General features: G+C 36.1%; 1 long non-coding RNA gene across 1 annotated transcript; it reads right to left on the bottom strand.

Moving 5' to 3' along the window:
* Positions 1-18,972: 18,972 nt before the first annotated feature.
* On the bottom strand, positions 18,973-25,122 carry LOC145055037 (uncharacterized). The gene is made up of 4 exons (XR_013685068.1): positions 20,042-25,122; positions 19,851-19,917; positions 19,554-19,634; positions 18,973-19,041 (listed from the first exon to the last, which is right to left on the bottom strand). It is a non-coding gene; the product is annotated as an uncharacterized LOC145055037 (long non-coding RNA).
* Between the last annotated feature and the right edge of the window lie 1,023 nt (positions 25,123-26,145).

Genomic DNA, 26,145 nt, shown 5'->3' with positions numbered 1-26,145 from the left:
CAAGCCTAACCCATTCAGTTTTCTTTGTATCATAGGTATTAATACGAAGACATATTTCACAGAGAGATTTAAAGGAGATATAAATCAATTGTGTAATTAAATGTAAGTTTTGTTTATGCTTATATGTCTGTATCGGAACATGACATCCCGAGGTTTTATTATTAAATTAAAAATACATTCCCTTTTAGAAATGTTTTGATAAGTTATTATCATGTCTTATTTTGGGAACAAATTCCGCAACCGTTATCTTTAAAAGATTACTCTGATTTTATAAAACAAAGCATAAACAAAATCGGTCTTTTCTGGCCGTGAAAATGGGGATGTCACAGTTGGTATCAGAGCATTAGTTTAAGCGAACTAGGAATTTGTAGGAAATTTCTAGACTTAAACTTAGAATGCTAAGTAATGATTGTGAGGAGTGTGTATAAAATATGCTAGGTAGTACACCTAATTTGACACAAGCACTAGTTTATTTTAGGAATGATGCCTAAAAAGCTTTTATGTGCTAAATGTTTGTGTGATTGCTATTTTGATGCTATTATTTGTTCGGATCTATGGTCTGTTGCTGACCGGATCTGGAAACCTTATGTGTATAGGATTCTAAGTGTACGTCTACGATATTAGAACTAGCATGTAAACGTTTCGGAGTGATAAGGATGATTTGAATATCTATCGTGAATAAGGATCTAATTTCACCTTATTGGGTGTGTAGATCAAAAATGGTGAGAACAAGAAGTGGGGTTGGAAATGCTGATGAAAACAGGAATCAACCACCAATGATTGAGCAAATACCTGTCGTAGCAGCAGCACCTGAGCCGATAACAATGGTTGGTGTACAATTGATGATTCAAACAATGTTCGATCGTCAAATGGAGGAGACTAGGCAGTTGCTTCAACAGAATCGTGAAGAACTGTCAATTCAAGTGGAAGAGCCCGAATTAAATGAAGGGCACTCGGAAGGTGGAAACTTCAGTGGATCTGTTGGTCAAGCCAACCCACCGATAGTTAGGCAAAACAACCATGATGGAAGGAATGATGGAATGGGATGCAAGTACAAGGACTTTCTAACTTGCAAACCATCGACCTTCACTGGAAAGGAGGATCCGATCGGAGTGATGGATTGGATCTCCGAAATGGAGTTAGCCTTCATGACTTGTGGCTGCAGAGGCAAGTTGTAGACTACCTATGCAGTGCTTCGGTTTCGAGGGGGAGCCGTTCGTTGGTGGAACACTCTAGGGAAGACTTTAAGCCCTAATGAGCCACTGCAATTGTCATGGGCAGAGTTCTTGGCGCAGTTCAAGCGCAAGTTCTGCTCGGCTCAAAATCTGTTGGAATTGGAGAATAAGTTTCTGACATTGACGAAAGGCAGCATGTCAGTTGATGAATACACTAATAACTTTACAGACAAGATGGAGTTTGCTTTGCGCATCGTTCCAGATGAGCTGACAAAGGTTGACCGGTACGCAAAGGGACTCTCATGAGAGTATGCAGTGCCAGTTCGTCAGGCGCCTACTCTACAAGCAGCTATCTGGGCTGCCAAGTCTGTTGAAGATATGATTAAGGGAAGAACCGCCAGCAAGGTTGAAGTTGGCGAGAAAAGAAAGATTGAAGGATCTTCAAGGTCCGATGAGAAGAGAAAATTTTCGAAGTCTGATTCGAAGAAGCTCAAAGAAGGAGCACAATGGTGTGAAAAGTGCAAAAGGAAGCACATTGGGGAATGCTCTAAGGAAATGACCTGTTTCAAACGCGGGAAGACTGGTCATTACGCCAGCAAATGCCCAACCAAAAGAGAAGTCTGCTTTAAGTGTGGCGAAGAAGGGCACTTCAAGCAAAATTGCCCAAGAAGAGAAGAGGCTATAAGGCCAAATGCACCACCAAAGCCAAAAGCATTCCACATGATTCTTGATGAAGCAGATGGAAATTCAAGGAATCAGGAATGAGGATTTTATATCCAAAGATCAAGTTATAAAGTAACGATATGAAAAGTAACATGTGGTGTAGCCTACTAGAGGCGTAGTATAGGGGGAACTTGAACCTTTGTGTAATCGTTTCAAGAAATAATATAAACCCTAGTTTTGCTATCTGATGTGTTAATTGATTATGTGATTTTCTTGTGTGGTGACTTGGTCGACTGCGGGACAATACTTGGGACGAGTATGAGTAGGTGTGAAAGGTGGTAGATGCATATACTACCGGAAGCACAGGACTCGCACTTGGATCAGGGAAAGTCACAAGGTTACCAAGAAGCTAGTGATTGATTCCATTTTATTCTGGTATGTCATTACCATTGTTTCGGTAATGACTAGTAAGATGGTTCTTGTTCCGACTCTAGTGGTCATGTTTAAATTTGAGTTCGACTATGAGGAGTATGTTACGTGGTCTAGAGGACCAAGTTAGATGTAACATCTGACTTAAGTCAGAAGGTTGAAGTTAATGCGATTGATAGTGTCGCGCTCGTTGTTAAAAGAAGTTTGCAGGAAGAAGTGCTACATGCTGAAATGTGATTATATCACATTAGAATATGAAGGAAGGTATATTCCATTCTGGAATTTAACTTTATTAAAGACCGAGTCTAAGCGTCGCATCGTGCGATGAGAGGTCAATAGAGCACGACCCATCGGTTTGTTACAATAGATAAAGGAAAGTATTTATCCTGAGAAGAAGAAGGAATCCATAATAACGACTTATTTGGTAACTCGAGGGTTACGATTGAAAGTACAACATAGTACGATAAGCAGATGCAAGATTTGGCATCTTCTGCGGTCAAAAAAGCCATAGAGTTAAATACTCTTTCGAGGAAACATAGAAGTTACGGTTATTACCTAGGATGAATAAATAACGTATGGAATCATTATACAAGTTCTATTTTCGTTGATGATTCCGGGACGTAATCATCCTAAGGGGGAGATAATTGTAACGCCCGTAGATCAGGGCTAGTCAATTTAGAGACGTTAAGCGTCAAAAATGACTTTTTGATGGAAGATTATTTTGAAAGAATAATCTTAACTAGGTTGTAGTATATGTTACAAGGATTCCGTACATATAAAGAACGTCCAAATCTGACTTCGTATGAGGAAGTTATGATTTTTCTAAGTTTCAACTTAGCGGTATGCAGCCCGAAATACTCGATTTGAGATTGAGTGGTTTTAGCCGAAGCAATCTAAACGAGAATCGAAGATCTCGTTGTTGGTATCGAAGCGATAAAGAGTTAGGCGACAACGGACGTCAATCGAAGAAGTTATGAATTTATATCGAAATTTTCTGTCCCGGCCTATTAAAAATAAATAATAAAAATAAAGTCAAAATTAGCCGATGAAGTCTAAACGAAAGTTGTAGAGCGTAGTCTCACCTACGCGTGGATATAAAGAACGTCGAAAACGTAGTTCGTATGAAGGAGATATGAATTTTCGAAGTTTATTAAAGAATTAATAATTAAATTTAATTATTAAATCCGGCATTATCCGAAGGGGAGTCACCGGGCATATCCGAAGTACGCCCAGCGTACTGCTGTACGCCTCGCGTACAGTGAAGCATGACGACCTTCGCACTCGAGTTCTTCGAATGACGAACGCCATGACGATTTCGGACGAGTACGCCCCGCGTACAGGCGTACGCCCCGCGTACTCCGAGGCTCCAGCCTCCTATAAATAGGATGCGAGGGTTTCGGGTTTATTTGCTCATTTCTCCTCGTTTTTGTGCCGAAGCTTTGCGTGTAAACCCCCGAAGCCATCCCGACACCCCGGATCTCATATCCAAGTTAAGAAGGAAGTTTTACGCTCCCGAGATCCCGTGAAGTGCGATTCCCGAGCCGAAGCTCTGCCTGCGAGAAGTTCGATTTTTGTGGAGATCTTCCAGATCTACCGAAGAATACTACTTCTGCAAGTCGTAGTGCTGTCCGATCATCTTTTGATCAAGTGAGTGTGTGGTTACCTTCTTCTATCGCATAATTATGAAGTATTTTATACGAAATACGTGTTATGTGTATAATTTTGTTGTTATGTGTGTGAATGTATATTCACTTTCTTCTATCTCATAGATCGGATTTATTCTCTATGAAATACGTGTTATATGGGTGTGCCTCATCTGTTATGTGGAATAGGTATTGAATGAGAATGTTATACAGGTTTTAAACTATGTATAAAAATATATATTTTTATCTACTAATTTGTTGGGTAGAACATGGGTAGATAGTTGATGTGTGATAAACAGATGAGAGGCCCCGATGTTGTTGTTGTTGATCTAGTTATTCAACGAGTATGGATTAGACCAAGAGGTTAATTTTAGATCCGGGAGTATGGATCAGGTAAAGAGATAAAAACTTGTTATTAGTCCGGGAGTATGGATTAAGACTAAGTTAATTGTCCTTAGTCCGGGAGTATGGATTGGGCACAGTTATTGATCCGGGAGTATGGATCAGATCAAGATTAGGGTATAGATAATTGTCCTTATTCGGGAGTATGGATTGGGTACAATTATTGATCCGGGAGTATGGATCAGATTAGGAGGTCAGTTTTAGATCCGTGAGTATGGATCGGGTGAAGAGGATAGTTTTAGATCCATGAGTAGGGATCAGGTAAAGAGGAAAATATTAGATACGAGAGTTTAGATCGTGTCATTGTGAGGATCGATGGGGTGGGATAAGAGTTGCCTTTATATGGTGAAATTGTGCAAGTTTGAATGTTCTATATTTATAAATATATGATATAACATTGTGGGATGAAAACCCTATATGCTCACCAGGCTCCCAAGCCTGACCCACTCAGTTTTCTTTGTATCACAGGTATTAATACGAAGACATATTTCACAGAGAGATTTAAAGGATATATAAATCAATTGTGTAATTAAATGTAAGTTCTGTTTATGCTTATATGTCTGTATCGGAACATGACATCCCGAGGTTTTATTATTAAATAAAAAATACATTCCCTTTTAGAAATGTTTTGATAAGTTATTATCATGTCTTGTTTTGGGAACAAATTCCGCAACCGTTATCTTTAAAAGATTACTCTGATTTTATAAAACAAAGCATAAACAAAATCGGTCTTTTCTGGCCGTGAAAATGGGGATGTCACAGTGGCGTAAGCTGGTAAAATGCAACAAATAGAGGAACTAACAGGGGTGTTTGGGTTGGACTTCTTGGTGGTTCAAATAGTGATGCACTACAAGAAAAAGACACTTTTACGACGCGCAAACCACGGCACTCGTTGATTTATGTTACGCAAAAGAGAGTGACGTTAAAAAAGTATCATCTCTTCAAAAAATTTAAGGATTTAGGTCACGCATTATTGTGTGCCCTTAAATTAATGCCAGAAGAAAAAAAATTAAAAACACGGAGGGCGCTGTATCTTAAGCGCGTGTCCACTATAGGTGTCGTTTTATAATTTTAATGAGCGCGCGTTTAGTAGAAAGGGAGGAAATGAAATCCCTAAAAAATTAAAACCCCGCCTGTTGCGTCTCCCCTTCTCCTTCTCCTTCGTGTGTTCTCTTCCTTCTCCTTCGTGTGCTTTCCATTTTGTTTATCTCAAACCCTGTTTGAATTTCACCATATAATTTATCCTCTCCACCAGCCAATAACCTCCACTCTCTCCTTCTCCTTTTCTCTACAAACCCTAATCCGCCTCCACCACTACTGAATCCCTTTTATTTATCCTTAAGGAATAACCCAACCAAGCTCGTATCTCAGATCAAGTACTCCGGCGTGGAGTTAACCCCGCGACTTCAGATGCAGCTCAATACTCTCTCCAGAGCTCTCCGTAACGGCCTTGAACTCGTTGGAAAATTCTTAATCTCCAGCCGTTGGAACGTCGAGACGGTCGAGAAGAAGATGGAGAAGGAGAAGGTCGAGAAGAAGATATCGAGGTTCTTACAGTGCCCTCTTCGAGCTCAAGTCCTCTCTGATGTGCATCACTTGAGATTCGATACCACTGGGTGGTTTGATCGACTTGAGGGCTCCGCTCAGATGCTGGAGTAGCAGATCGGGTCCATGAAAATCGGAGGAGGCGTTGAAGGATGGTGGTTGGAGGAGGCGATGAATTCTAGCTAAAATTATCCTTGGAAACTGCACCGAATCAAAGACCTCATGGTGTTTTAGGTGTATGCAGTCCCATACTCTCAGCAATTGGGAATGCATTCAAACTTCAGGTCAAATAATTGAACTTCGTGGATCCAACCTCTCTATTTTGTAGTGGCATTATTTTACCAGTTTCTCACTATGCTTTCAAAGTATTATGCCATGCCATTTATATTTCTTCAACTAGATCTTTCTGCTTTTTATATGACTATCACTTTAATTTATTTAGCAGCAATGATTCCCTCCCTTGCAATGGCTAAGGGCAGATCCCGAAATGGAGTATCTTGCTGAGATTCATTTTAATCAACATGTACAGATGTGGGTATGTATGTTCTTGTATATTATATTCTTTAATTTTTATATATTTCTATATTTGAATGTTTTGAGAATCTATATAAACGCAAAAACCAGATAAATCAATTGGAGAAGGATAAAGATGTTGTGTCTCAAGTACAATGAATCACAGCACTAGAGTTGTTCCCTCAACTTCTTTCAATTATTAATGCTTTAAGTAATGTCCTCTGTCATTCTCAGGTACTCTTTCCCTCTTGTGCACCAAATATAAACATACTTTTTGTTTATTTCTTCTACCTGTCCATTAAAAAAATCTACTCAGTTATAGAATTTTCAAAGTAAGAAATTCTTGTAAAGTACAATGATTTAGTTTTCTGTAAGAAAATTATTAAAGTGCAACTGTGACGTTTTCTACCTTGTTAAGGCCTTTTGGCGTGTTCGGATTGAGGCGGATTTTGCTGTAGCTAGCACAGCATCCGAGGAATATACTTGTTTGTATAAATGACTGAAATACCCTTTCTAAGATTATTACAAGATTTTCTTGATATTGGTCATTGATGCATCATTTACTTTATTGTTCTTCTAGAAAATTTATTGGGCTGGTTTACTGCATCTAATTAAATTTTATAAAAGTCGAAGAGATGATGAGAAAATTGGATTCCCAAAGTAAGTGTTGCATCATTTCTCAGTTTTAATAGACATCAAAACAATCTCAAAAGTTTTACTGACTGAAATACCCTTTCCTAAAGATTAATTTTCTTTTCATGCTCAGGCCAAATGACTTTCATGATTTTGCAGCGTATTTTGTACTCGAGGTAATGCAATGAGGTAAGATGTGTATTGTCAACAATGTCCAAAGTTTTTTTAAAAAACACAACATGTTTTGATAATCATATTGATACAAGCAACATATTGAAATGACATTTCAGCTTTTTAATACAATTATATTTGTATTATTTATACAATATTATTTATCTAGGCAAAATCATTTATTGAATTTGTTTAATTTTGTGGATTGTGATGTCTTGACAGGCTATTCCACATGTTGTAGCTTTGGTTAGAGCAGCAGATAAGAAAGCCCTCGTGAAGCTGTTGATTGCATTTTACAACTTTTAAAAGTAAATCTTTCTTCCACTATTCCACTCCCACACATATTACCATTTCATTATCTGTTTTTTGTATCTTCAATGTCGTTTTCTTTTTTGGGGGTACTTTCAGTACAATAAGAACAATGGGAATCCGTATTCTGATCTTTTCTGGCTTGCTGCATTAGTCCAATCAGTCGGTGAACTTGAGTTTGGACAATAGGTTTGATGGAAATTGGCATGCCTTTATATCGCATATATAAATTTAAGTTTCATGAAAATATTTTGATAATCAATTTTTTATCTTTTGATTTTGCAATATAAAGTACTCTACTTACATTTGAAAGCAAAGTTTGTTTCTTTCTGTAATATGTATTTATTCAAATCAAAATTAGACTGCTGCATATGCATATGTGTTTATGATTGCAACATGCTATATCAAATCCAATGATATGAGAAAAGAAAACAAATAGTTCCTAACTTCTTATTAGAAGCTCTATAAATCCCATAAACATGCTATATATCAAATCCAATGACATTATTGTTTCTTGATAATTATTGCAGTACTGATAATCAAATTAAGTGTTGATAGAGCATATCATATTAGACAGAAGAAGGATGTTATTGTATACCATTTGATGACTTGTGGTACAGTTGAAGAAAAGGTATACAGACAACAGGTTAAACATCATCTGATCTTTGAGTTCTTTATTATGTGGAATATAACTTATTGCTTAAATTTAATGAGACAGATATACAAAGGGGGTTTATTCAAAAGTGCTACCGAAGACAAAGAGCAAATTCACAATTTCGATTATTGGGTGAGTACTAGAAAGTTGGACATTATTTTTATTTTATTTCAGTTAATAACTAATAAGTGGGAAACAATACTCACATGTGCTTGATATCTCAGGATCTTAAGGAGTCTTTCAGTCTCCCCGAGCAGGGTTTTGATGTTTCTCAAACTCAGCAACAGTTACATAAAGAGCATAATTTAAAAAAAGTTTGGACTTAACGGGAAAGCCTAATTTCGTTTACTTTCCCTATTAGATCCCTCTTTCTAAATTAAGTCAAAAAGAAACATGCATATATAGCTAACCAGATAAAGTCTTGTCCCACTAAGTCCATTAAGTAAAAAAGAAACAAATTCTAATTAGTTACTTATGATCATCTCATTATTAGATAAACATGATGCCTAACTTTGGTATTATTTTTTAACCATTTCTTTAATATGTTTATTTATTTATTTGTTTTATTTATTTTTGAATTTTCTTTATTTGTCATCTAAGAACTTGGTAAACCTTGCAGGTTCAGAAAGAGCTGCAAAGACTGGTGCAGAAGGTGTTTGCTTGAAAGAGGGATAATAACCATTACAAAATACAAAAGTATTACTAGAGAAATATGTATTGGGTATATAAGCATATGAATTTTACAAAATACAAAAGTATTACTAGAGAAATAATAACCATTAACCCCAACTTTGACCAGTGTATTTTGGCGCTTATTTGTTGGAACAGCAACTTCTGCTTTATGTAAAAGAGGTTGAAGGGAACCTGCAGCTGCTTTAGGGTCGCTTGCAAATGCACTCAGACATGGTTTCAGGTACATTATAAAATTATCATTTGAAATCTTACTACTATTCTTACAGCAGTAAAATTTGGAATGTCAATAACAATTGAAAGCAAACTTTTATCTCTTTCTCAAGGCTAAAGAAAAGTAGGTGATGCTGATGTCAGATTTTATCGTATCAAGGATTTATCAGGCTAACCCATTTCCTATTTTTACTTTGACCCATACTCTCGCCCAACTGAGAAAAGAGGTGGTGCATGGATGGATGAAGTTGTTGCAAGAAGTCGTGTACTATTAGATGACAAAAACTCTGCTAGGTTACCAATTGCCCATATGGTCTGCAACCAAATGCCACCTGTTGGAGACAAGCCAAGCCTTATGACATTTCGTGAGGTACATCCATCCATCCATACATGCATACTGCATAGCAAAATGAGATGATGAAAATATGATGTAATGTAATGTGTGCAAACTTGTGTTGTTTATATTTTGGTTGAAAGCTCTTAGTTAATCTAATTTTTAAAAAAAGTAATCCATTTGAGTTTGGGCATATATTTTTGGTTATTAATTTAGGTGGATACCATCTTGTACGTGCATGAGCGATATGAGGAGGTACACTGTTATATTATTACCTTTAGTTTTCTTGTATATACCTTACCTTTTGAGGTGGTTGGATTCCTCAGGAATTGGAATTGAACTCCATTTGATTCACAAAATCCTACCAGTGATTCCATAAATTCATGTTATTTCAATTCCAATTTCCATAAATATACAAGAATACGCAATCTAAACCCCACTATTAACGTTGTAGTATGCTAGTTATCATCAAAATTTGTAGTTGGATCTTCTGCCAACCAAACACATGACAAATTCCAATTCTTCTTCAATTCTAGTTCCTGCCAAAACATTGTTACTGTTGAATACAAGGTAGGGGCATTTATGTCTTTTCACCAATCTTGTGGCATATTCTTAACTTATCCAATTTTGGCAGGTTGATCCTGGTACATGGCCAATAATGATCTTTAGGGTATGCTAGAAGGATTGGAGATTAATTGCTGTTAAGCTTCTATCTAAGACTTCACGCCAAGGACTTGATGAATTTAAGCTAGCAATGTTTTACTTGATTTGGACATGAACCCCAAGATATCATACTTTGGCATGGCTAGAAGCTTTGGAGGAAACGAGACTCAAGCAAAAGCAAACACAGAGAGAGTTGTTGGCACATAGTAAGCTAGATAATGCAATTGTATATAAATTATGCTTCAATTCTCTTGAGTTCATTTTTTATAACATTTACTCACTATTGGAATAATTATTTGTATTTGACATATTAGTGAAATGAATTATCTTTGTTATTTATGGTATTTTATTTTGTATTATGAGATTTTTAATGTATTATTTAATTTGAAAATTAGTAAATCTATAAATAATACTTTTTTTAAACATTTAAAATTATGATACGCAAAAATGTGTGTCAACATGGCCTTTCTTGACAGGGGCTTTCTTGATACGCATTGTGTGTCATTAATACGCGCGTTGTAAGGTTACGACACGCGAATGCGTGTCGTCTTTCTTTATGACAGGGCCTTCCTTGATACGCATTGCGTGTCGTAAAAGCGTGTCGTAATTGCGCGTCGTAAATGCGCGCCGTCTCTCTTTATGACAGGGCTTTCCTTGACGCGCATTTGCGCGTCGTCTGAGCGTTTTACGACGCGCAATGAGCGTCGTAAAAGGCTTTTTTTTCTAGTAGTGATGGTTCTAGAAGAAAACAATCGGCTTAGTGGCAAATATAAAAGGATTCTGACGGATTGTGAAGAGGTTGTCGCAGGTGGCTACTGGATAGCGACGTTGGGTGAAACATGTTGATAGTGTTTCCGTCGGACCTCCGATGAAGGTGATTAATGGCGGTCCTAACGATTTTCGACAATGGGATGCGGTGCTTTTGCGTATTCCGAATACTTTGTGGTAGAACCAATAAATTAAAAAAAATTAATAATATACATTTAAAAAAAAATTAATGATCCACTAAAATATTATTTATTATATATATAATATAATAAATTAAATGTAATAATCCAATAAAAAATCTAATAACTTTTTTTTAAAAAAATAATCCAATAAAAAATTTAAAAAAAATAGTTAAAAGAAATTAATAATATTATAATATAATATTATTAAAAATAGAATTAACTGATATATATAATAATCAGATAAAAACTTAATCCAATAAAAATAAAATTAAAAAAATAATTAATGTATAATAGTTCAATAAAATTAAAAAGAAAGAAGAATCAATATATAATAGACAAAATTATATGAATGGTCCCTGTGGTATGTCGAAAATTGACACTTTGGGCCAAACATGTTTTAACTAGCACAAATGGTCCAAAAGTTTCCATTTTGTTGCTAGTTTGGTCCATTCTACTTTAATTTCTTATAAAATGACGGTTTTGCCCTTTATATTTTCTTTTTTCATTTTTGTATTACAAAAATAAAAGAAGAAAAGAATAAATAAAAGAAAAAAAATACCCTTTCCCTCTCACTCTGACACATACACTCTCTATCTCTCGTTTCTTGCTTACCACCAATAAAAGAAGAAGAAATCGGCGACTGTCGCCAGCCTAGGCTGCCCATCCGCCTCCTCCGGTCAGGTAGCATCGCCCCAAACACCAGGTTCGATTGTTGATGCCCTCCCTTTGAACCTCGACAGCCTATAACAAGAGAAAGGAGATCGAGATATGAAGTTAGGGTTTCTTGACGGCTAGGGTTTTCAGATGGGTGTTTCGCTACTGGAAATCGAGGCGGAGACACCTACGATGTACTGCTCGATGAAGCTAGGGTTCTTTAAACCCATGATGAGACCCTTAGCAAAACAGGATTTATGACGAACACTACCCATGTCTGGTTTCAAACACCACCTCAGATCTGTGTGAGAAGAAGAAGAAGAAGAAGAAGAAGAAGAGGAAGAAGAAGAATAAGAAGAAGAAGAAGAAGAATAACGTTTTAGATCTGTGTGTGCATGAGAGAGAGAGAGAGAGAATCGATTTTTGGGTTATGTGTGTGTGTGTGTTTGTGTTGAATCTGTTGAAAAATCGATGGATGTTTGTGTTGATTTGTTTTTGTGTTCTTTAGATTTCATGTGTTTGTATGTTCATCTGATTTTGTGTGTGTTTGTTCATCTGTGGATGGTGGCGGACGGTGGTCGAATGGTGGTAATGGTAGATGTTCTTGAGGAAGAAGAAGATGATGAGTAAGAAGATGTGTCTAGGATAAACAACATGAGACAGAAAGAGCGAAACGAGAGAAAGAGAGAGAGAGAGAGAGAGAGAGAGAGAGAGAGAGAGAGAGAGAGAGAGAGAGAAAATGGTTTTTTTCTTTTGTTTTATTTTTGTAATAAAATTTGAAAAAAGATAATAAAAAGGGCAAAATCGTCATTTTATAAAAAAATTATGCAGAATGGACCAAACTAGCAACAAAACGGAAAGTTTTGGACCATTTGTGATAGTCAAAACCTGTTTGGCCCAAAGTGGCAATTTTCGACATAACATAGGGACCATTCTTGCAATTTTGTTTATATAATAATTCAATAAATATAAAAAGAAGAATTGTAGAAATGGTCATTGTAATTTGGTTAAAATAGATAACTACAAAAATGGTCCCTGAGGGTAAAATTGTCATTTTAAAAAAGTTAACAACTAAATGTTAAAACGAAATGACAAAATAGCAAGAATGGTCCCTATGGTATGTCAAAACTAGCAACTTTGGTCCAAAATGGGTTTGGCTCGACAGGATGGTCCAATAGTTTCGTTTTGTTGCGAGTTTAGTCCAAAAAATTTATAACTTTTTATAATGACGAATTTGCCCTTGGTATTTTCCCTTTTCAACTTTTTTATTACATAAATATAAACAAGAAAAAGAAAAAAAATCTATTTGTCTCTCTCTCTCTTCTTCTCTTTCTCTCTTAGGGATGTCAAAAAGTCCCGTGGGACCCCGTTCCCGTGGGGGGCCGTCCCGTTTGGGGGATTTTTTTAAAAAAATTGGGGGCGGGGACGAGGACGGGGGCAAGATTAACCCCCGTTTTAATCTCGGGGGCGGGGGCGAGGGTAGGCAATCTCGTCCTGAAATCCCCATGGGGACTCCGTTAATAAATTACACATATATTTACATATATTAATTATATAAATATAATAAACAATAACATGATTTTGAGCTTTCAAAATTCATCATAAAACATGTTTTTAAGTTGTTAGTATAATTTTTTTAAATGCCATAACTTTTTTATTTTTAACATATAAAATTCTGTATAAATAAATATTTGTTACCTAAAAAATAGTTTATTTTAGCCTAAATAACAACTTCTTTTAGCCCAAAAAAAAGTAGCCCAAAATCAATCGGGGGCGGGGGCGGGGGTAATAAAGGGGATTCGGGGGCGGGGGCAGGGGTGGGTGAACAGGGAAATTTCGGGGGCGGGGGCGGGAGCTGCACTCCCCGCCCCGTTTGCCCCCGTTGACATCCCTATTCTCTCCCCCCCTCTCTCTCTCCTCAACCTCCCTTTCATCTCCAAGTCATCTATCTCCCTCGTTTCTTACTTCTCCGACGAAGAGAGCCACCACAGTCGACTGTGGCAGCTCCTCCGCCTCCCCCTCTTGTGACCCACCACCATCCAATATCCCAAATGCAAATCCACAATGGGCGTTCTTCGTTCTTGATTTTGGATCTGAAATAAAACCCAAATCTAAAAGTTGAAGGTATGTATGTTCTTAGTTCCAAATTTGAAACGAAGATGAAGAAGGGTAGATCTGAAACAAAATCTACACACAAAACCTTACCTGAAACGAAAACCCACCATCGATTCGAAGAGAAACGGAAACCCACCATTGATTTTGGATCTGAAATAAATCACTACACTTATTGCCTCCCGTTTTTCTTTCCTATCGGCGAGAATGAAGAGAAAGGAAGCTGGTGGTCGGAGGGAGTGGCAACATTTGGTGGCCGGAACTCACAACAACAGCAGTGGCAGCAAGCTGTTTGGATGGCAAAGCGACAGGAGGAGCTAGGTTTCCTCCTTAGCGGTGCAGTATTACTGGAGAGAGGTAACGAGGGTGGTGAGGTCATGTACAGTGGTGAGAGGTAGCGTTAAGCGACTGGGACGGGCGGAACAAGGCTGGCAGTCGAGGAGTCTCCTTCTCTTGTCATCGTTTCAGATTCAAAGGAGGGGGGTGGATGGAGAAAGTCGGGAAAGGCAGTGGTGCTGCTGTGACAGGCGAAGAGGTGGTGGATGTTCATGGTGGTCACCACAGCAACACCACCGGTGTCAAAACCACTGGTGCTCCATTCTTTGTTTGTGAAACAGGGACGAAAGGAAGAAAGGAGATGAATCGAGAGAGAGAGAGAGAGAGAGAGAGATTTTATTTTTGTTTTATTTTTAATTGTTGTAATAAAAGAAAAGTGGAAAATAAAATAATAAGGGGCAAATTCGTCATTATCAAAAAATTCATAGAAAATTGGACTAAACTCGCAACAAAATGAAACTATTGGACCATCCTTGCGAGTCAAACCCATTTTGGACCAAAGTTGCTAGTTTTGACATACCACGGGGACCATTTTTGCAATTTTGTCAAACGAAATAGGACCACAACCACAACTAAACTATCAAAATAAGGACATTTTTTGCTAATAAACTTTTTTTTGGACCTTATCCAAAAAAATTGGCAAACCACATGGACCATTTTTGCAATTTTGTCCTAAATTTATTTACTAAACATATTGTGCTCCAACAAAAACACAATTTTATGTTTAAACGTTTATTATATAATTTTTATATTTAGTTTAGTACATAATTATCCGAATATTACATCGTTTATGTTTTTGAGGGGCAACACACTCCCCTTTTATTACATGGCCCGATACACGAGTTCATGGCGGTGTAACAAGAACTTTTATCACTGCAACAACAGTATAATGGCGGTATTTGTAAGCAATATGTTGGGCAAGGTGATGAAATGAGATCCGTTTTGATGTCCTTAAGATCATTTTTGGTACCTAACTAAATAAAAAAAATGAAAATATTCATTATGATATTTTATTCAAAAGATTGAAACATACACCTAAAACCACAAGTTTAATAAAAAAACACTTGGTAAAAGTTGTATGTCGAAGTATTTTAATAATTTATCTTATGTTTTTTGTCTTCAAAGAAATCCATGGTTCATCTATGTTTATCATGATTCATTTTATAAGTTAATGTTAAATCTTTTATTATATTACTCATTTCATAAGCGATAAATACAAATGATAATTTACATAGAATCATCATGGAAAACTTAAAGGAATCATGGTATATAATCAATAAGTAAGACTACAAAGTATTTATTTATATATATATATATATATATATATATATATATATATATATATATATATATATATATATATATATATATATATATATATATATATATAGAGAGAGAGAGAGAGAGAGTAAATTACACGAATGGTCCATATGGTTTAGAGTAATTTGCATGTTTGGTCCCTAACTTATTTTTTTTAACTCGGAAGGTCTTTACTGTTATTTTGTTACTGGCTTTGTCCCTACTGTTTGTTTTTATTATGCGTTTGATCTCTGTCTTACCTAAAAAACTATTATTTAAATAGAGAAAAAATGTTGAGGTATATGAGGTAAGATGAAGGGATAGCGTTGGGGGTGTGTTTATTTAAATAAATTACAAAATCAATGGCAAAATAGTATTTTTTTTTTTAGGCAAGACAATAACCAAACGCGTAATAAAAGCAAACATTAGGAACTTTTCGAGTTAAAAAAACAAGTTAGGGACCACACGTGCAAATTACCCTACACCATAGGGATGTAATTTACTCATATATATATATATATATATATATATATATATATATATATATATATATATATATATATATAGAGAGAGAGAGAGAGAGAGAGAGAGAGAGAGAGAAAGAGAGAGAGTAAATTACACGAATGGTCCATATGGTTTAGAGTAATTTACATGTTTGGTCCCTAATTTATTTTTATTTTTTAACTCGGAGGTTTTTACTGTTATTTTGTTATTTGCTTTGTCCCTACTGTTTGTTTTTATTATGTGTTTGATCTCTGTCTTACCTAAAAAACTATTATTTAAATAGAGAAAAAATGTTGAGGTATATAAGGTAAGATGAGGGGATAGCGTTGGAGGTGTGTTTATTTAAATAAATTACAAAATCAATGGCAAAATAGTATTTTTTAGGCAAGACAATAACCAAACGCGTAATAAAAGCAAACATTAGGGACTTTTCGAGTTAAAAAAACAAGTTAGGGACCATACGTGCAAATTACCTTACACCATAGGGATGCAATTTACTCATATATATATATATATATATATATAGGATTAACTAGGGCAACATCTACCGGAACCAATAATCAAATGACATGTATCCATTTCTTTCTTCACAAGTAATGTATTGTGGAAGTGATGTGTTGTCATTTTTCATTGGTTCAAATATGTGTTGCCCTAATCATTCATTTTCCATATAACTCTTCCCTATATATATATATATATATATATATATATATATATATATATATATATATATTATCCGTCCCAAAATTATTGTCCACAGATAGAAAAAAAAACACAGATATTAAGAAATCAATAATTATCACTAACTTTATATAATAAAATGATGATTTTTGTCCTTACTTTGCATTTAACGTTCCCTTAAATGTAAGTTGGTTAACTAATAATTAGGGGTATTTTGATAAAAATATTATTTATTTTTAAAATATTCTTTTGGGACATACCAAAAAAAAAATAGATTGTAATTTTGGGACGGATCGATAAATTTCTAAATATAATATGATTTGCGTAACTTATGTCTTTTGAGTTCCACTTATTTACTGTTGACTACACATTATATATTTTAGTAACACACAATTTCATGTTTAATCTTTTTTTAATTTTTATGAGAAGTTTATTATAAAATTATGAGATATAACAAAAACTATATTTTTCAGGGGCAACACTTTCTATTTTGCATACATTACCCATTACAAAAATTCAGGGCGGTGTAACACAAATATTTATCTGTGTAACACAAATCACTGCAACAACAATAGCCTATACTATCCTTTAATTTTAAACAATATGAAGGGAAACTTAAAGAAATGGCATCTACGTTGATACCTAACTAAGAAAAAATTACAAACAATGATAATGTTCATTATGATATTTATTCGAAAGAAAAACTCAAATAATGACAAAAACTTACATTCATCAAAAACTAGAAGGACAAGAAAGCTTAACCAGAAGGCAATCATGTGTGACTCGACATACTTGGCCATTATGCAAGCTATTATGTATTTTTTTAACTTGTCTTTAGAATTAAAAAGACACTTAAGGTTGCATAATTGAAACAAATCGTGTATTTATACGGACACCAAGATAGTGGCGTCACTATTCACGTCACACTATCAATACGGTATGACTAATTATAATAAAGTCTAACCATTTTAATATGTGTTGGGTATGTTTTATGTATACAACAATGATAAATTCATATATTAACATTGTGAATGTGAAAAATATTTTTCGGATTCACATTGTGATTTTTCAAAAATTCACTTTGTGGAGTTGACGTAAAAAAAATCGAATTTGATATCATTGAAAAAAGGATAAAAAGTTATGAATTTCTGTATTTTTAGTTTTTTTTTTTTTAATAAAAAATAAGTTCTAAAAGTTGAAAAAAAAGATTGGTTCCTTGGTTTATTATGGTTCTCTAATGAACCTCACCCTATATATATATATATATATATATATATATATATATATATATATATATATATATATATATATATATATAGGGTTAGGTTATTTTGTTTTCACTATCTATTGTGTGCATGTATGACTGATTCTGGACCAATCATTTTAGTTATTTTAAGAACGTAATTAATGCATATTGCATGTTGAAGATATAATAGGTATTAATTACATCTTCAGCATAATTGGTCCAGAATCAATCATACAGGCACACAATAGATAGTGAAAACATTTGAACCTCTCTCTCTCTCTCTCTCTCTCTCTCTATATATATATATATATATATATATATATATATATATATATATATATATATATATATTCAGTTATAATAAAAACACATTTTTCTCGTGATTAGCAAGTTTACTTAAAATTGAGTTTGTCTTCACTTAAATTTGATGAATCGAATCGTCATAATATATATATATATATATATATATATATATATATATATATATATATATATATATATATATATAGGGTTGAGAACTCATAGTTTTTCGAGAATCCGAAAATTAAAAGTGGAGCTTTAGATAAAAACTAATTCATTAAGGGCATGATCGTAATCTTATCGATTTCATTTGATGTTTAATAGTATTCTTTTCTGTTTTTTTTAATTTTTTTTTGAAAGTGCAGCTTTTTTAATTTTTTAAAGAAAACATGAATTTTTGAAAAAAAAATCAGTTTTTTGCAGATTTTTTAAAAAATAGTATTTTTCTGTTTTTTTAAGTATTTTTCAATTTTTTTTTAAAAAAAAGGTGCAGATTTTTTAGTTTTTTTTATAGAAAACATGAATTTTTGAAAAAAAAAATTGAATTTTTTAAAAAAAAAACTGCATTTTTTTAAAAACATTAAAAAATCTATAAAAAAAACTGAAATATTTAAAAAATATTATAATTTTTTAACCAAAAAAATCAACATTTTTTTGTATATTTGTGCATATTTTTACAAATGCATATTTGCATATTTCATATATTATAATATTTGTAAGAAAATCATAAGAAAACTTATTTTATTTACTAATCTATAAACACAATACAATAAGTATTTTATTCGATACAATATAAAATATAAAAAACAAAAAGATGCTACAAAATTTCAAAGCGTTTTCATGTCTTTGTATCAATATTTCATATTATCTTCAATTTATCATTTTTCATCTTTTCAATATTCACCACAATTTCTTCCAAATCTACAATAAAAATAAAAATAAAAATTGATTGATGCAAAAACACTCACAAAATACACAAGTGATTTACATGTGAATCACATGTAATTCATATTTGATTTATATGTGAATCACATGTAATTCGTATGTGAATTACATATGAATCACATGTAATTCGTATGTGAATTACATATGAATTACATTTAATTCATATATGAATAACATCTTGTGATTTACATGTGAATAACATATGATTTACATGTAAATCACATGTAATTCATATGTGAATAACATGTGAATCATATGTAATTCATATGTGAATTACATGTGATTTACATGTGAATCTCATGTAATTCATATGTGATTCACTTGTGATTTACATGTGAATTACATGTGATTTATATGTGATTTATATGTGATTTACATGTGAATCACATATAATTCACATGTGATTCACTTATGATTTACATCTGAATCACATATAATTCATATGTGATTGACTAGTTGTGCCAATTAAACTATTCTTTTTACCATACTTTTGGATTTTTGTTTATGTTTCAATCAGCTCATGGAAGTTCTTCTCATAGGAGGGATGAACATGTTTTACTATGCTTTACCTACAAATACAACATCCAAGTTAAAATTGTGAAAGAAATTGTAACTAGAAAGAAAATAAATAATCACATCATTTAGACTTAGTTTGTTATGCTTATGCATATGAATAACAACACAAGACTCTAGCAAGCCTTTTATAAAGCAAAGACCTCAATCAATCGATCAATACTAATAATAATAATAATAATAATAATAATAATAATAATAATAATAAACACCTGAAACATTGGAGTGATTCCAGCAAGCATTCCAAAAGCTCTCACTAGGGTGATACTTGAAACACCCCTGGAATGAAATTATACAAATTATAGCTGAAAGTATGAATAAATACTCTACTCTTGCTAATAATTGCAAACATTCTAAAAGGTAGATTCAAGAATTTATAATTATTTGAGGTTATGTTATGTACCTTGGGTCCCCTTAGAACCATATAGCCACCTTAATGCATCTCCTAATTGTAAAAAAATTCTAAAAAGAAGATTCAAACGTTGTCACTAATTAACTTTTGTAAAACATAAAACAAAAAAGTAAATAAACCTATATTGTAATAAAAATTTCAAAAGAGTATAAAAGCTAACAAAGTGTCACATTGTTAATAGAAATCAATATTAAAAAATTAGATCTGATCCCACATCGGCTGGGAAGGAGAACTAAGCATTCCTTATAAGGGGTGTGGATACCTTCCCTATCACAACGCGTTTTAAAGCCGTGAGGGCAGCAGATCCCATAAGAACTCTGCAGTTAAGCGTGCTCGGGCGGGAGTAGTACCAGGATGGGTGACCCCTTGGGAAGTCCTCGTGCCGAGTGGCCCAAAGCGGACAATATTGTGATACGTGCCAGAGGGGGATGTTACACATATATATGATCTTGACAATCTATCTATATCTATATTCATCTATATAACGTCTGGTACCTGGTATGTATTTAACTTATAAATTATTCATTTTATAGAGCAACTCGACGAATTAGAGGCCCCAGACTCGTCAAGTACAGACATTTTGGATCGCGCATTTTGGTGATCAACTCGACGAGTTGGCTGGGTAAATGAAACCCTAATTCCAGGGTTTTGCATCCTATTTAAATACCTTAAACCTTTCATGTTGGCCTTATTTCCCAGCCTCCACTATCCTAACCCTAAATCTCGAAACCCTAAGGCATCTGTGAGAGTTTGTAATCCATTTTGGGTGTTTTTGTTGTGTGTTGAAGCCATTGGAAGAAGGAAAAGCTTGAAGACTCAAGAAGGAGCTTACAGATCCATAACCTTTGCCTCATCCACGACACTTTTCTGGGGATTGAGTGGGTTGATATTTGGAGTCGGGGACTGTTCAACTACTTTCCAATATTCGAGGTGAGTTACCTTCCCGGTAGAAGTGGGTCAAAGGCACCAATGCCGACTCACTAGTAGTTGTTTACAATAGAGATTATTGTCTTTGTGATAATTGTTTGGTATGCCACTATCTGTTGAGATTTATGTGCTTGTATGCTATGTTATTATGTGGTAGTGGTAGGGGTTAAGTAGACCCCGTAACCATTCAAAAGAGACTGAAGGTGTAGGTCAGTACCCATATATGCTAGGCAGTATGTGATTTATGTGCTTATATGCTAGGATATTATGTGGTAGTGGTAGGGGTGAAATAGACCACATAACCGGTTGAAAGAGACCGAAGGGGTAGGCTAGCACCCAGATGTGCTAGGCAGTTACCAGTTGAAAGAGACCGAATGGGTAGGCCAACACCCTGATTTGCTATGCGGTTACCGATTGAAAGAGATCGAAGGAGTAGCCAACACCCTGATATGCTAGGCAGTTATCGGTTGAAAGAGACCAAAGGGATAGGCCAGCACTCGAATATGCTAGGCAATATGTTTGTTATATGGTATGGGGTATGATGGGGGAACTCACTAAGCTTCGTGATTACGGTTTCAGTTTTGGTTTCAGGTACTTCTACTTCGAAAGCAAAGGAGCCGACATGATCGCAACGCATCACACTATGATTTTCCGCACATGAGATCTGGGAGTTGTACTCTGATGTTGTTTTCTTATGACATGTTTTGATTATTGAGATATTGGTTTTTGATTATGATATGTGATGACACTATTGATGTTTTCAGACTACTGGTTTTTATAATTACGTAATTAAAAATGAAATATTTAGTCATGCATTTTGGGATGTTACAAGTTGGTATCAGAGTCTTGATTTGAGGGATTCAGACACATTTTCGGGGGTTTTCGGACTCAAATTGTGGGTTTGAGAGATTTTTACAAGAAAAATATTTTTTCAAAAAAATTAAGATTAAGAGTTTTTATAAAGAACAAGGAGTGTGATGCGTGCAATCGGCCGGGCACAAATAAGTTTTCCCCAAGATACCCATACATGTTATATTATGATAGGAAGTGTGAATATGTGAATTGCATGCTAGATTAGGGGTAAGGATAGTGGCATACAAGGCATGTGAAATAGGGCTCAACCTAACCTTGTATGCCTACTGTATGTGCTTATTGAACTGCATGCTAGATTAGGCTAAGGATTTTGGAAGGATGCCTTGTATGCCTACTGTACGAGCTTATTGAACTGCATGCTAGTACTGATTAGTCAGTGATATGATGGCCTGATTAGGATAGGCTTGGTTTTGGTTACTCAATGCTTGAATGTTGCTTGCTTTATGCTTTTAGGAGTCCTAGTTGCCTTTAACTAACTAGTAAACGAATATGCTATGTTACATATTACGAGGACTAAATAATTTCAGAAGGTTAGGTTGAGCCCTATTTCACAGCTCTCGTTTGAGTCTAACCGTTGTAGGGAGAGACCTCTCATTCGAAGAATTATCTGGTCTTAGTAATATGTAATGGTATTCGCGAGCTAGTTAGGGAGAGATAGCAGGGACTTCTTATGCAGTTGATGGAGGAGAGTGGGTCGGAGATTACCCTTGAAGAGATTAGTGACATGAGCTATCTGATTGAGAATTATATTCATGGATAGGAAGCGGCTTTGGTAACCCAAGGCGACCTAAGGGGAAAGTACGGATAAATGTGGAAGGTGGTATGGGTCCGTACTACTGAAAGCAGAGGATCTGTACTCGACTCTTGGGGAGCTGCGGGGAACCAGGGGTGGCAGAGTGTGAGACCTCTCGACTATTATGTATGACCCTGACGATTGTGTGGTTTGTTTCAGATAGTGATGACGCGTCATGGAGCACGGGGTTTAGGGTTTGGGTCTGGATCTGGTACGGGTTCCGAGCCAGTTGATGATGGATTGCGCGAGTTCATTGCATCATAGATTAAGAGAGGCATCCTTAAGTCGACCCCGGTGATTTTCGGGTCGATCAAGGAAGGTATCATTGAGCTGATGGAGGATCGCCTTAGGCCATTCAGGAGTGAGATGGCACCTGGCCAGTCAGGGACTCGTACGCTCTCCTTCAAGGATTTCAGGGGATGCGGAGCACCAGACTTCTGCAGGGTGAAAGACCCCATTGTGGCTAAGAGATGGATCGTAGACATTGAGTATGCACAGGTGATGAGCTTCTGCCCTGAGGGGTCGAAGGTCAGATTTGATGATGGGTGTTTGAGGGAGCGAGCTAGAGACTCGTGGGAGGCATTCGGTGATACTTTGGAAGCCCCAATCGTTGAGTCCATGGCATGGTCGGATTTTATGTCCAGGTTTCGGGTGGAGTTTGTGCCAGCTGTGGAGGTTCAACAGCTGGCTAGGGAGTTTTTGGATATGAGACAGACTATTGAGACGGTGGCAGAGATTACCGCCAAGTTCAGGGAGAGGGCCTTGTTGGTGCCCCAATACGCGGGTGATGAGGAGATGAATAAAACCCGGTACCATGATATGTTGAGAGCTGACATTCGGAAATATGTCGGCTATTTAGCGTGCCCGACTTTGGATGAGATGATAGTCAGGACACAAGAGAGGGAGATTGATATGGAGCACATCAGGAAGAGGAAGATGGAGACTAGGAAGACGACTCGGGTTTCGGAGAAGAAACCCAAGGGATTCGACTCGAGGTTGAAGGGCTAGCAGGGTCGGAGCCGCTGTAGGAAATGCAACAAGACGCATGAGGGAGTTTGCAGAGTAGGGGGATCGGGCTGCTATAAGTGCGGCAAGTTGAGGCACTTTAGCAGGGATTGTACTGCCCCTACCCCACCATTCAGACATCACACATGCTTTGTTTCAACTGCAATCAGTGAGGCCATAAAAAGGCTAACTGCTCGAGATTGGTATCAGGAGCACTAGTGGTGGTGCCAGCTCCATCGACCCTGCAGATGCTCCAGTAATGCGGAGTCGAGCCTTCTAGCTGAACGTCGAGGAGGCGCGTGTCACACCAGATGTGGTGACTGGATTGTTCCATGTGAACAGTATCCCAGTGCTGGTATTATTTGACTAGGGGGCTACCCGATCCTTTGTATCGCTCATGCTTAAACGATTCGTTGGAGCTCCAAGGAGCTGGACTATCCACTTGATTTAGAGATTGCGGATGACAGGACCGTTCGGGTCGCGAGGGTTCATCGGGGATGTACACTGCAGTTGTTCGATGAGCAGTATTACATGGATTTAGTCCTTATTCCCATGCAACGGAATAAGGTTATCATGGGTATGCACTAGTTAAGCCCCAATGAGGAAGTGATCGAATGCGAGCGACATCTAATGCGAGTTAGGACCCTAAGTCAGGGAGGGTTGGTGATTTAGGGCGAGAGGTCGTAGGGTGGACTGACTTTGTGTTCGAGAGCGAGGGCAAGACGCTACCTTCAACAAGGTTGCACAGGTTATGTCGCTTATGTCATGGATACCCAGGAGAAGGGTAAGGCGACCGTACACGATGTATCGATTGTACGAGAGTGCCCGGACGTGTTCCTGTAGAATTTGCTTGGGGTACCTCCGGAGAGACAGGTAGATAGCCAATGCACCATATCGGTTGGCTCCTCCCGAGATGCAGGAGTTGTCTACACAGGTACAATGAGCTATTAGACAACGGATTTATCCGGCCGAGCAGTTCGCCATCGGGAGCATCGATCTTGTTTGGGAAGAAGAATGACAGGTCACATCGGATGTGTATAGATTACCGGGAGTTGAATAAATTAACGGTGAAAAACCGTTATCCCCTCCTGAGGATTGATGAATTATTTGACCAGCTTCATGGTTAAAGACAAGGATGTGCATAAGATAACCTTTTGGACTCGATATGGTCATTACGAGTTCGTGGTGATGTCGTTTAGGCTCAACAATGCTCTTGCCGCGTTCATGGATCTCATTAATCGCGTGTGCAGACCGATGTTGGATCGGTCTGTGATAATCTTTATTGATGACATCTTGGTTTACTCCAAGACGCAGGAACAGCACGAAGAGCACCTGAGGGAGGTGCTGGAGACGTTGATGAGGGAGAGACTTTTCGCAAAGTTCTCCAAGTGCAAGTTTTGGTTGCGTGAGGTGCAGTTTTTGGGGCACCTCGTCAACCATAAACATATACTGGTCAATCCGGCTAAGATAGAGGCCGTGATGAGATAATAGGTTCTGAGGTCTCGAGATTCGGAGTTTTCTTGGTCTGGAGGGTTATTATCGGAGATTGATCCAGGATTTCTCCAAGATTGTTGTTCCACTGAACCAACTGACCAAGAAGTCAGTGAAATTCCACTGGGGGCCTGAGCAGCAGACAACTTTCGAGACTTTGAGGCAGAAGTTGTGCGAAGCATCGATATTGAATCTGCCAGAGGGCGTTGAGGATTTTGTAGTGCATTATGACACGTCTATCACAGGCTTAGGCGTTGTATTGATGCAGAGAAGGCTCGTTATCGTGTACGCCTCAAGGCAGCTAAAGCCTCATGAGGAGAATTACCCGACACAATGCTCTAAGTGATATACTTTTCAATATTTATAAGAAAAAAATTGTTGGGATTTTCAATGCAAGATGCCTTGTTAAGAAAATCTTGGAAAGAAACAATGCTAGAGTATGATTATATAGATAGACATGTGAATAAGAAAAGAGAAATGAGTTCCTCCACTTCCAAAAGGAGATACTAAAAAGTGTCACCTCCCAATGAATAAAATCCAAAGGTTATTAAGCAAATAAGAAAGTTGGGATAAATGAGCCATTTAAAGAATCCATAAAGTAGATTAAGGAACAAGACACACCGAAAGATTTACAAAAATCATCATATCTAATGATAGGATGCTTGAGAGTATGGATGCATAGCAATATGAATATACAAGATTAATAAGAAAGACAACAGACACAATTTAAATTTACCACCATACAAGAGTTGACAAAAACTAAATATGAGTAAACTTGCATGTATTTTGTGATGCCATCACAAGTTATATAGAACAAGATGAGATTATGTTAATATTCATAAGAAAAAAATTACATTGCTATAAATGGAAGATTTTTCATAAGTAAAATGCTTTGAGAAGAAAAAACATGAAAGTTACAAATATAACAGACAAAAGATTCAGATAAGTAAAGTACATATAACTCAACCAACAAAATTATACATCTTCATTGTATTTACCTATATCA

The sequence above is a fragment of the Lactuca serriola genome, chromosome 5 (genome assembly GCF_051521515.1).
Source record: "Lactuca serriola cultivar US96UC23 chromosome 5, Lser_US96UC23_V15, whole genome shotgun sequence".
Taxonomy (NCBI): Eukaryota; Viridiplantae; Streptophyta; class Magnoliopsida; order Asterales; family Asteraceae; genus Lactuca; species Lactuca serriola.
This window is presented reverse-complemented; position numbering and strand designations above follow the sequence as displayed.